The sequence below is a fragment of the Coffea eugenioides genome, chromosome 8 (assembly GCF_003713205.1).
Source record: "Coffea eugenioides isolate CCC68of chromosome 8, Ceug_1.0, whole genome shotgun sequence".
Lineage (NCBI taxonomy): Eukaryota > Viridiplantae > Streptophyta > Magnoliopsida > Gentianales > Rubiaceae > Coffea > Coffea eugenioides.
The window spans coordinates 24,343,130-24,356,721 of record NC_040042.1 but is presented as its reverse complement, the minus strand read 5'-3'; the positions used below and the strand labels follow the sequence as shown (position 1 = coordinate 24,356,721).

General features: G+C 34.5%; 1 long non-coding RNA gene across 1 annotated transcript; it reads left to right on the top strand.

The window, feature by feature from the left end:
* Positions 1-4,550: 4,550 nt before the first annotated feature.
* Positions 4,551-12,654, top strand: LOC113781582. Its single transcript, XR_003469637.1, has 3 exons — positions 4,551-4,761; positions 11,751-11,806; positions 12,522-12,654. It is a non-coding gene; the product is annotated as an uncharacterized LOC113781582 (long non-coding RNA).
* The last annotated feature ends 938 nt before the right edge of the window (positions 12,655-13,592 follow it).

The window sequence follows — 13,592 nt, the reverse complement described above, 5'->3', positions numbered from 1 at the left end:
TCTTCGGAAGATAGGAATGCTACAGACTACTGCTAATCACCACTTTTCGCAATGTTGAAAGTTTCAGACTATTGTTTATCTCCACTTTTCCTAATTTTATCTCTATTCTGTCTCTTTATCCTAATACTTTAGATATCATCGCCATTATTTCCTTTGACATTTTCACAAATATGCAAAATCTCAAACAACACAAAGTAACAATTGGGGAAATTTCATATATGTTTATAACTTTTAAAGTTAAAAATGCATGTGATTCTGGTACTAGTCTTCTTCTTCTTCTGTTCCTCTTCTGCTTTTCCCATTTGGCTTCTTAGCTGCAACTGGGAGAAAATGCATGATATTTTGTGATCTCCATAACACTAAGAAAATATGGTTGTCAGTAGTTTTGAGATCAACCATTTGCGTGGAGCTTTTGATGCGGTTACTTGGTAAAAAGAGCATTTGACCACTAGTGTTTTAGTTACACCATTTGAAATGTGAATCCTCCAAGTAGTACACTAAAGCAAGAACGAGACTTGTTACTGTTTGAATAGTTCGTGAAATGAAATAGGAATGTGGCATGTTAGAACAAAGAAACTTGAAAATTTTGGACGAAGCTAGACACGAGATCCGCGAGCAAATCCTGGCGGGTCCGTCAGTCGCTGGATTTAGCTTGGTGAGTTGGATTCTTGCTACGGATTGAGTTCAGAGAGCTAGCTGCTCAGTGATCAGAATCCGCAAAGAGTATCCATTTCTAAGTAAGAACAAATTCGTTTAATTTGCGGATTGTGCGAGGATCAGTAAGCATAGTAAATCAGTGATTGGATCCACGACCGTAGAAGTGGATCCACCCTGGATCCTTTCTGGGAGCCAAAAATTTTCTAAAATGGTTTGGCTTCTTTAATCTATTAAAAGAGTTAAAATGGTGCCTCTTGATGTCAAAGGCATAAGAGCAAGTCGCTGAAAAATTTTGTGACCATTGAGTTGTATCTTTTACTAAAAAATAACAACTTCAAATAAATCAATTTGACGGGAACTTTGATCTTTTCTTAGTTAAGAGAAACTTGGCATTTGTTACCAACTTTCTTTCCTCTTATTGTATCCAAGAAGTAAATTGCCTAATCCCTTTAGCAAATCTCAAATCTTTCTTCTTTTTCGTGATTTTCAAATCTTTCAATGTAGTGGGTGGTAAATAGAACCTTAAGGATATCTCAAATCTTTCTTCTTTTTTTTTTTATTTTCTTGCAAGATATTTTACCGCACTTCAAGTGTGCATCTGTACTAGCCAAGTTAACAATTACTCGAGTATAGATTGCAAATTAAATATTTCCGATTAGCCAATTTGGGGAAGAAACATCTGATTGACCTTGGACAAGCTTATCTACTGGGATTTACCTGCATTCATCCCAAATTGAATGCATGTGCTTTTTAATACATGAAACCTTGAAGCTGAAGCTGAAGCTGAACCAGCAAAGATAATTTTTGCCACAAAATGAGGGCGACAATAAACTTTACGAGATTTCAACACTAGAACTTCAAGTATTTTCATTACGAGGTCCCTTATTTTAGATTTGAATAGATGCCAGGAAGATTGTTACACAAGAATTTACAGTGAAACTTGTCCTAGGTGGAGATGAAAGCAAGTGAAGGTTGGGGGTTGGGAAAAAGGTAAAAAGAGTATTTATCCGAATTGATTTTGAGTTTGCTAGAGGGACTTGAGAGGGAAACTAGTCCTTGCATTTTGGGATTAACTGCAAGTTGTCTTCTTATAATGTTGGTTAAGTCGCATACTGCGCCATGTGACTAGAAAACATACATATTGTCCCTCGTAGCAAATGGTCAAATATGTGGGTATGATTTTCTTGGGAATAGCAACCGGGTGGGGGTTTCCCAAACATGAACCCGCCCCTACCCCATCCCCCATCGCCCGCTCCCGCCAGGCCGCCCCAGGCCTTCTTCGCTTCCCCGTGGATGCCCGTGGCTAAAAAGGCTTATAATTAGTATAAATATATATAATTAATAAAAATTTGAAATTAGTAATTTAGTATAAAAGTATAATTAGTAAAAAGTGTAATTATTAATTTAATATCAATGTATTAGTATAACTAATCAATAATTTGTATTAATATAAATATATAATTATTAGTATAACTAAAAATATTAAATATGTTACGGCGGGTGACGGGGCAGGAGATGGAGCGAGGGTATATATTAGGCCTATCAATCGGGCCTAATGAACTGGGCCGGCATATGCTCAAGGTCAGTTCATTTAATTTGTAATATTTTCGGGATTCAGGTTACGAGTTTCAAGTTAATAAATGTGAAACTCATACTCAACTCACATAATATTTGGGTTGTAAGCCTTATTCGAGTTTAACCCAAGCTCATATATTACTCCTTAATTTTCTTAATATAATTACTATAACTATTAAGTTGTAAAACTAATTTAACATTTACAAGACTATAATATTAAAACTAAACATGAATAAATAATAGTTCTTAAAATTATATAAACCAAAAATTTTTCAACAATATTTATATTTAATTCATTCAAAATGCATGAAAAATAGTAATAAAACATGCGATCATAAGCCAATACATCTTAAAAGTTGAAACCTTTTTTATAACCTGTGATTTGAATTCAAACATGCTTGATGATTTGTGGTTCTAGACCAAAAATAAATCAACCAATATTATGCCAACACAAAAATTTACTCAACCAATAAGAAAAGTTAGAGATTTAGTTATGCATTATTAATATTGGCTCTCAAAAAAACTCATTGAAGAGTTTCTGATGTATTTTTGTATTTTGTAATTTATATATTTAGTATTTAGTAATAATATATTTGGATATATAATTATACATAATATCAAACTATAAATATTATATATACATATATAATTAAAGGGACGTGCCTATATCGAGTTTGAATCTAATGAGACCCAAGCTCGACTCATATTTATTTCGAGCCTAATTTTTAGGCTCAACCTCAGACCGGCTCACTAAAAGATCGGCTCATCGAGCTTTCTGTCGGGCTAAACGAGTCGAGCTCGGGTTGGCCCAACCCCATTTACAGCCCTAGCATATATACTCAACCTTGATTTTTAGCCGAGCGGCGGGGCGGGGGAGGGGCGAAAACACAGTCATGCCCTCAACACATGCGGCTTTCATAGTTTAATTTTTAGGCTGTTATTATGCTTTTTTTCTACTAAGGAACATTATAGTGTCTAAAATAGAAATATAGATACAAATGCAAGTTATTATGAAAGTTACATAAATTGTCTTTACTAAATAAAATGTTTTAGTTACTTGTGATAATTTAGATATTAGTTTATGGTATTTAAATACTTTAAATAAGAAAATAGCAATTTATGTTTAAACATCATAGAAAACATTAATAGGACAAAGAGAAAAATGAAAGTGAAATTATTTTTACAAATATGTAATTTCTAGTTTCTGTGATAAGGAATTATTAATAAAAATGGAACACTGTTTTATAGAAAAAAATAAAAGTATATACGTAATTGTTGAACAATACTAGTGTTACATGCATTTCACTTTCAATCTTTCTTTCTCTAAAGGTGAAATATATATTGTTATCTTTTTGTAAAAAATTAGTAATAATTCCTTATTACAAAAATGAAAATTAAACTTTCATAAAATATATTTAATTTCATTTTCCTTTCTTTGTCCTTATTAATATTTCCTTAGGATGGTTCAGTATATACTAGTATTTTCTAATGAAAAGTATTTAAGCGTCATAATTATCATACGTAGCTAAAATATGTGTAGTAAAAATAATTTATGTAATTTCTAAAAGTATTTACATCTGCAATTATATCACCATTTTCTAGACACTGCAATGTTCTTTAATAAATAAATTATAGTAACACCATTTTTAAGGATAAACCTATCAATGTATTTATATTCACAGGTATGACTATCTTTGACACCTCTCTTATACCCCTACCCCCTCCCCCACCCAATATATATATATATATATATGTATATTGTCAATCGTCACTTTTTATTTATAGTATTCTATACTATTCTAATCTAAAGGGGAGACCCAACTAGATCTAGGGAAATCGGTGAGGACTGCATTACCATCGAATCAAACGGATGCACTATGCACCCGTTTGAATTTTTTAAAAAGCCATTTAATGTGATAAACGGTGGAAAGCAAGGTGTAGACACCAAAATTTTGTTAAAATTTTAATGTTTTTCTTGAATACTTTTTATTGAATTATTTATTTTCTTACATTTTTATATATATGTATTTCCAGGTTCGTTTCTTTAAAAAAAAAAAAGAAAAAAAAGATAAGAGGAAGTGGCGTTGGCCATCATGATGTTTAGATATCATGATGGCCACCAAATTTTGCCTTGACCAAGCTTTGGCGGACACAATTCCAGTAACGAATGGAAGAAGGAATGAAAAAGGCAAAAAGAAAAAAAAAAGCAAAAGAAGAAGGAAAAGGAGCTTTTGGCTTCTATTATTGGCACTTTCTCTTGGACAAGATAAAAGGGACAAGAAGCAAGAGAGGAAAGGGAGAAGGGGCAAAAGAAAAGAAAAGCAACGGATCTAATAAAAAAGGAACACGAGGGAGGAAAAGAAAAAAAACGCAGAAATTTCCTCTGCAAAACCCACAACAAGGTTGACGTTTCAGCCTACTTTCCTCCAGAATCGTTGCTGCCACACACCTGGTTCAACTGGCAATCTCGCTCAAAGCTGCTTCCATCTGGTTTTTGCTCACACAAATCCAGTCCAGAAGCATTTCCAGGTAAGCCAAAACTTTTCTTTGCTCAATCTGACATTTGCAGAAGGATTTGGATGCTGTGGGTTTTATTTTGTACAAGTTTCATGATTTAGTAAAGCTTATGTGTATGAAAATTTATTACTCAAATTTTTTGGAGGATTTTTAGATGAGATTCTGTTTGTTTTGATTAAAAATTTTTAGGTTTCAGTTTTTTTTTTTTTTTAGATGAAAGCTGAAGTCACTTGTTTGTCTTCTTTGCATTTCGTTTTGCCTTCTGTTGCTTTGGATCCCTTGAATGGAATGTTTGTTATGAAGTTTTGTTGAAAAAATGGATTAAGGTCTTTGTATTAGTTTAGTTGACGAATTGTTAGCTTTTGTTTCAGTTTTCTTGGCATAAATGCATCTGGGTTGAGGAAAGAAAGTTGCAGAGGATTTTCTGAATTGTTGTGGAAGAAGAAAGCTTTCGAAAGTTGCATGAATAAGCTGAAAAAATTTCAGATTTATCCCCCAACTTTTACTTAATTCTAATATGGCCCAAAAACTTTTGCAATTGAACCATTTATGCCCTATTGAGTTCTGATCCTATTTCCCATGTTTAAATGCGATTTTAAGTAGATTAATTCTGGGATTTAATGCATAATCAAAGTTTAGTAATTTTTTTAGTTGAGTTTTTATCTTGTTGGGTTTTCATAAATAAGATGAGATTTGATTTGGAATTGTTGGTTGGGTTTGACAAATGAATTGATGACTTATTTTCTGGGTTGTTGACATGGGTTTTGGGAATAAAGCCCATATATATTTTTAGCTGGGTTTCGCTTGGACCAAAGACAGGCTGGCCTGCTCGTTTCCTTTGGGTTTCGGCTGGGCTTAGGCAGTATTCGGCCCAAATAAATAAAATGATGGCCTGGTGGCCCATTTCTTAAGAATATCAGAAAGCGATTTTTGCACTTTAGCCCCTGATCTTTGGAGTAATTTCACTGCAACCCAGACCATTTTAAATTTCTTGCATGTAGGTCCTTAAATTAGTTGCACTTTGGTCCCTGAATTTTATCTTTCATTTAATTTTGACCCCTGAACTGTGGAAAATATAATTTTTATCCCCAAAAGTTTTTCAATCTTTGCAATTCAGTCCTTGTCAAATTTTGGTTCTCTTTATTATGATTGTTTCTTTTCTTTAATAACTAATTATGTTACTTTTGAACATATTCAACTTGTAATTTTTAGATGTTTTAAATTTCTTTATGTTTGACATATTAGTGTGGATTTAGTACTTTTATTATTATTATTTTTTCAATTAAATTGGTGCCATGATTCTTTTGTTCATTATGAGTATAAATAGGACAATTTGACTCCATTTAGTCACCACTTCAAACCGGAGGTACCCCTATTTTTATTATTTCAATGTCAATTACGTGCTCTTATGTGCTCTTATGTGTTCCTATGTGTTTATATATTTTTATAAGCTTTATTTATTGGATTTAAATGTTCATTTAAATTTTCTTATATTATATTTATTTAGTTAATTTTTATAATTATTCGAGAGGCATTTAAATGTCTCAAAAATGTAATAGATAGGATAAGTTTATTTTAGCATACTTTCCCCCATTTAGATTGTAGTTAAGCTTCCCGCTGTAATAGGTAGATTGTGTGTTTATTTGACTTATGTGTTATATGTTTTATCTATTTTTCTTAAGATTTTGGCATCTAGATATTATGTTTACGTGTTATGTGCTACGTGCTCTTATGTGTTTACTTGTTTTAATCTATGCTTTATTTGTTTCACTATGAATTGTTAATGCATGACGTTACCACACTGGTCCAACGCTAGTTTGTGGCTTCTCCTTCCGCTTACTTGCTAGTCCAACGCTAGTAAGGATTTTTAGAAATGGGTTAGTCCAACGCTAGACCCTTAGATTGTTTATGCATTAGATTCATCTTTTGTATGATATCTGTGAGAATCCCGAAAAAAATATATATAAATACCATTCTGTAGATCATTTGCATTTCTTTTAACTCTTTAATAAATTTTAGCATTAATTTCCCTTGTCTGCTTATAAGACCGTAAAAATAATTTTGTGTGAGAAATAATATAATTTTCACAAGTTATGAATTTTCTTGATTTTGCTAGACTAAATTAATACATCCGGAGTTAGAATAATTTATCGCCTTAAAATAAAATGCTATAATACTTAGTTTTCTTTATGTTAAAAATTAATGCTACCTGAGTAGATTAATTATATAAAATTTCTTGAATTCCAATAATTAATCTTAATTAGTGAATAACGTTAAATACTAGTAAGAATTTTCACGTTAAGACCAAAACCAATAAATTCTATGTGCAAAATAAGATAATTGCGCTAAGCTATTAAATTTCTAGTTTTGCTTCCTTAAATTCATATTTCAAAGGTAAATTATTTCATTGATTTAACGATTAGACCTCTTTGAATTTCGATAGCTAATCTTAAGTGTTAATAACGATTAAGCTAATAAATGTTGATATAAACGGATAAATGAATATCGAGAATGTCGAATTTTATCCTAAGGTCAAACTTGATTTTAATAGTTTAAAATAATTAGGTAATAATGTTAAACGTTAATAGGAACTCTCGCGTTAAGATGAAAACCAATGAATTTTAGATATATATGATTCTAATATATTAAACATGCTTGCGGCGTGAAAATTCGATAAATATATTCTTACCTTTCTTTATTTTTATAATAAGTGCGTAAAAATAATTTTATGGGCAAATTGTCGCACTTGTATGAAATTATTATTTCACTTGACCTTACATTACTAAATCGATAAATTTTGTGTGGGATAACTTTAATTCTTGAGAATAAATAATTGGAGATGCGGATAATTAAGCTAATCGCTAAATAATGTTAGGAACCTTAATAGTTAAGTTTAATCGATATTTATTCGATAAAAACGGTTCAAGTATACTAGTGTATAATTAGGCCTTAAAATCACACTTGGGGATAATTGTTGGAATTAAGTTAGAATTGAGATTTTAGTTGAGGTTAGGGAGCAAAGTGAAAGGACCAAAATGCCCTTCACAATCCACAAATTTCCACTACCCCACAACCTCACCATGCACGGCCAAACACTCCCTCTTACAGCCTTCCACTGCCGCCCCAATTGACCAATCACAACCTCACCAATTCTATACGTAAACCAACTTCACATCTCAAACCACAATTCCATTTCTTTCTCTGCACCAAAACCGTAAACCATTCTCTCCACTTCATATCACAAACCGCGGCACCATATTTCTGTTTCATTCTCATATCACTCACCGCAACTCCATTCCCTTTCCTCTGTAACAATTCACCTCAGACCACACTCCACCTTCACCTCGTTAACATCGACTGAGATTGAGAGAGAGAGACTGAGCCACACTCTGCAATCCGAGAGGGAAGAAAAGAATCCGCGAGCTGCAAATTTTTCCTGCTCTGTCCGTGTGATGGAGAGAAGAAAGGGGAGCAGCACCGCGTGAGCTCCACCCCTTGTCGCACTCTTCACCTTCCACCAACCACAACCATCTTCACCGCAACACCATACTAGCTGCAATCAGTTTCCAGCAGCAACTACTGCAACCAGAATCAAACCCGTACGTGAGAACCGAGAGGAGAGAAAATTTCAGTTTCTCTGCCGTGTGAGTGAGCTTCGGTCTGAGGTAATTTTCTGGGCTGGGATGTGTTAATCAGAGGTAGATTAAATTGTTTATGGCCATGCATGTGAAGGTTAAGTGTTCGGATGATGAATGGAATAAGAGGAAAATCTGATTTTGGAAGAAAATGTTCCTGCCGAGAGTTGATTAGAAATTGCAGCTTTATTTTTGTTTCCCTGTGACAATCTGAGCTTAATTATGTGTTTAACCAATCATAAACAAAAAGATTAAACCAATTAGGGGCATGCAAGTATTGTTTTTGCAGTCGGTTGATGAAATCAAGACTTTAGAAAAATCTGTTTTGGAGACAAATGATGTTGCCGAGCACTTGTCCTGATTAATGCAGCTTTGGTTGGTCTAACCTTGTTGTTCTGAGTTTATAACCTTGACTACCTCGCTAATAACATGATTAATGAGCTTTGCATGTAGTTAATGAATTGATTTAGTACAGAGAATTAAAAAAACAAAATGCAACCGAGGCTGCTGGAATTCTTCTTGTTTGTGCGCAGTCTGCCGAAGTAACCGAATTAAAATTTCAGCTTTAAGTTTTCCTTTTCCTGAAGTAATCTGAGCCCATATATACGGTTAAGTACCACTAAACATGATGTTCAAGGTCTTGCATGTTAATTTAAGTGCCCGGATGATGAACTTAGGATATTAGAAAAATTTTCTGGTTCGGCTAGATGCTCCTGCCGAGTGGTTGTTTTGGAATGCAGCATTAGTGCGTCTCTTGAAATGATTTGAGCTGGTGAAGGTGATTTACTAATTGAACCTTGATTGATTATTATGATTAGTGTCATGCATGAAATCAATTAGCCTAGATTAATCTGGAAAATAAGAAGATGAAAACAGAATTCTTTCTTTCAGAAATTTTAGTGTCATGTTAATGCTGCCGAGCTGAATTTTTCTGGACTGATTCGATGGCTAATAAGTTCTGAATTCGTGCATAAGTAATCTAGGGGCAAATAAAAAGATTTCAACTGAAGATAATATCTGATGTTAAGCAAGGGAGTTTAGAGAATTCTGTTTTGGCCAAGCATGATTTTGCCGAGAAAATGTCTTGGAAGTGCTTCTGTAATTTCGTGTTTCTGTGATAATTTGTTCACTCAAGAGTTATAAGCTGAGTGAATCCCAGTGCTTATGATGTCTAAGACCCTGCGTATTAATTCCATGAAGTTAGTTGTTGACTTAAAGAACCAAGAAATTCTGGTTTGTGAATTGGATTCTTATGAACTGAAAATTTCTGAAGATCTTGAATCTGAAAAATAATTCCCAATCTGTCTTATGGTGGCGATTAGAGTGAATAAATGCAACTAACTAGTTAACAACATGTGAACCGAAGCTTGCTTGAAGTCTTGTATCATGGCTAACCAAGAAAATAAAAATGAAAACAGAAAATTATTTCACGAACTACCATCCGAACTTAGTAGACAAAATTCTGGATTTGTGTGATGATTTCGGTTATAGTATGAATCTGGAGTGTTTTGGGAATCTTTAATAACTAGCTACATGTTTTCAAGAGCTAATGGAGTATCAAAAATCCTGTTTTAACCAAAGAAAAATTCTGTTTTGGCATCATTGCTATGGCTGGAAATCCTTTTCGAATTACCGTTAACTTGAACCTGGAAATCTTGAAAATTATAACAGTGGTTTAACTCCAACCTCTGAACGAAAATTGTGCATTGTTTAGCTAAGTCATGGCATGAGAAAGTGAGAGTTTAATAGCCTACTTCACTCGAACAAGCAAGGTGAAAACAGAAAATCTCCTTCATTCAAGATTCACCCGTGGCTTGCTAGAAAAACTCTCGAATTGTTTTTGGGATGTTAGGAACCTGAAATGCATGATAAAATGTACACGTAGCCTGTGGAAATCGTAGGGTATCGAATCATTTGATATCTTGTGAATTCGATTTGGAATTAGTGAAGTGAAGTTATGGATATAAACTGGAAATTTTTCAGCCTTTGTCATGATTGATAAAGAACCCGTATGGTTTACTTCATATATCTTGGAGCTGTGGAAGAAAATAGTATTACTTTCGAATTTGCTTTATAATACCTTGAAGTAGTCATGCATTTGATTATCGAGGTGACAATGTGATATTGTGGATGATATTTCTTGGCTTTGGATCATATATTTGAATAGGAGGCTGCTGCAAATGTGATCTTTGGTTCTAAATAACTGTTAGTGGATTTAAATATTTGATATGTTAGCTTGATTGTCCCAGGAATTACTGGTTGAGTGCTAAGGGCTAATGATTGATGAAGCCCTTAGCCATTGAAATGATTTCTTTTATAAAGTATTACTGGATGACGGAAATTAACTGCTGGAATGTCTTGGGACTTCACTTCTATTCTATTTGCTTATATTGGGTTGCTGAAACCAAGTGCTAATGATTGATGAAGCCTTGGTTGATTTATTGAAAATTTATTGAAGGTGGGCTCTATGAATTCCCACCCTGAATGGATAACTGAATTGCTGAAATTGTTTAGACATCTGCGCTACTATTTTGTAAAACTGTGAGTGGATATAAATTGTTGAAGCACCGGGCTACGGATTAACGAGCCCTAGTGTTATTACGGTTTAAGTTCTAATTGCGCAATATTGAGAAAATGTGATTTTTGGATTGGAATCGAAAATGTGAGAAGTTGTACCAACCTTGTGACTCCAAGTAAATGATTGACTAAGTAAATGAAAAATATTTTGCTTTAAGTCTCGAACGGTACAGATTTAGCATCGTATTGCTAAACATAGTACCTACTATTTTTGCCTTAGAAACTTGGGCAACATGACTTTTACCCCTTAAGTTAGACTAGCCTTATCAATTTGGGAAAATGATCCTCCCAGACTCAAAACCTTAGTTTTGTTTCAAATTCCTTCCTTCTTTATAAACCGTCTAAGGCTAGTTGTAACTAAGGAAAAGTTTTAAAAAAAGGTGAGTCTTGATCACCTTAGCTATATGTAAAGAAACTCGCTCGGCAAGAGAGACATTATTTTCTTTTAGCAAAACAGCTTAAGCAATGTTTGTATAAGAAACCTTATCTTGAAGCCTTAGCAATAAATTTTGCAAGCACCACCACTCAAAAGAACTTTTCCTCAAGGTATACTCTTAGCCTCGATATTAAATAGCTTGCCGACTTATTTTAAGAAAATCATAATAGTATTTTTCTTTCTTTAAGGAAAAGTATTTCAGGAGACACATGTGAAATATGGTACCGATCTCACAAGCTTGACTCCAAGTAAATATTTTGAGAAAAGTAAGCTAGCTACACGCTAGATAAACTCTACATGTTCAAGCCGAAAGTTCCAATAGAAAACTTATGGCTTAAATTCTGATATGTTAGGATTTTACGAGGACGCAGTATTTGATCCCCAATCCAATATCTGGACTTCACTCTGGGTGAGTGTCCCTGCCTGTTCTTTTCCTACTTGAATTAAGTGCTTTCTTGACTTGCTATGTGCTAAACTGCAAAGAAATGAGTTTTGATCCATCGAAGTGAGCAGTGTGTACTTTATCGCACTAGCCGTTCGAGTGGTGACATGTGTGAATCATTTTCTAATGAATCCTTGAATCTAAACGTAGTTAGTCGTTGGGTGAATCCCTCGACATCTGAATCTAACTACAAAAACATTAAACCTAAACGTAGTTAGTCGCTGGGTGAATCCCTCGACATCTGAATCTAACTACAAAACCCTTGAATCTAATTGCAGTGAGTCGTTGGGTGAATCCCTCGACATCTGAATCGATCTACAATAAAGTCGTTGGGTGAATCCCTCGACAAATTCTATTACGGGTATATCTCGAGTATACTGCGTCGGTAGATGAAGTTTGGGCCCAAAGCGGAGGTATGAACGGTGACGGGTTAGGATTAAAATGAGTGGATCTACATGGATATTAGGTAGTGAAAGTTGACGGAGGGTCAACTACGACGAATGGTGATCAAGCGGGGAAAAACGGCTCCTGAGAGCCCTGTATCCTACCTTGTGCTGTTATACGCTTTCCTACTTGTTCAATTTGTTTAAATTATTACTCGCTGTTTGATTTAAGTGATTGCATGTTTTTGGGGCACCACTGAGCTTTAGCTCACCCCACGTTTATTTGTTTTCCTTAACAGGTTCTGGAAACTGAAAGCTGGACACTTATTTATGTTTTCCTTTTGGGTTGTACTTGAACCCTATGACTTATTCTGTGGGCTGTAACGTGTTATTTGGGATAATGTATTTTCCTTTTTGGATTGCCACTTGAAGCTGGAAAATGTGTAAACCCTAATTTGATTACTTGGTTTGTAAGTTTGTTTTTGGGATTTATGTATTTTATTTCCGGATTGGTACAACTTTATATCTTGGGTATGTAGCACGTGGGACGTTTAAGAGCCTCGACTGGTTATTTTTATCACTGCTATCTCTGAAGTTAATGTAGATTTAAGGTTGATCCTATTTGGGAAAGTTGTGCTGTAATAGATTAGGTTATTCTTCGGAAGGTTTCGGGTTAGTGTGCGTGCGTGAGTCCTGGCGAGAGCTGGGCAGACGGCCCGCCAACCCTCTGGTTCGCCGTAGGGGAAAGTGGGGTCGTCACAGGTGGTATCAGAGCTTTTATCAAGCTCAAACCGGGAAAAGGTTCTCGGACTGTGGGGATTGACTTGTTAAGTGTGGAACAAAAGTCTATAGTTGGGGATATTAGATATGTATGTTGGGTAGGAATCTCAAATGTAGGTAAGTTACTCTTGGGACTGGCCAGCCTGAGATGTGAATTATCCTATTGTCGGATTCTTGTACCCGAATACCAGATATTTCATTCAAGGGTGTATTTGCAAATTTGGAAGAATTTAGTATATTGCCTTATGATATGACTAGGAATTTCGATTAAATTTGGAGAAGTAGAATCGAAGAGGCTAAGGCTAGCTTTTGAAAGTTATAAGTGAAGAGGCTTTATTGGTGGCCTTACTAGCCTTTTGATAGTAAATGAACTTTATACCCTCCCTTACTTCAAAATGTGGCTTCAGACCTAGAATTTGAGTGAAGTAACGGTTTAAATAAGAACTACGTAGTTGTGAATGGTTCCAAATCCGGAGGAGAGATAAGTTTGATAAATTTGCCACCTGATTAGTATGTTATCATTTGCAAATAATTAAAGGTGAGCTCCAGATGACCCCGTGGTCTTTGAATTTTATTGAAGGACCATTCGG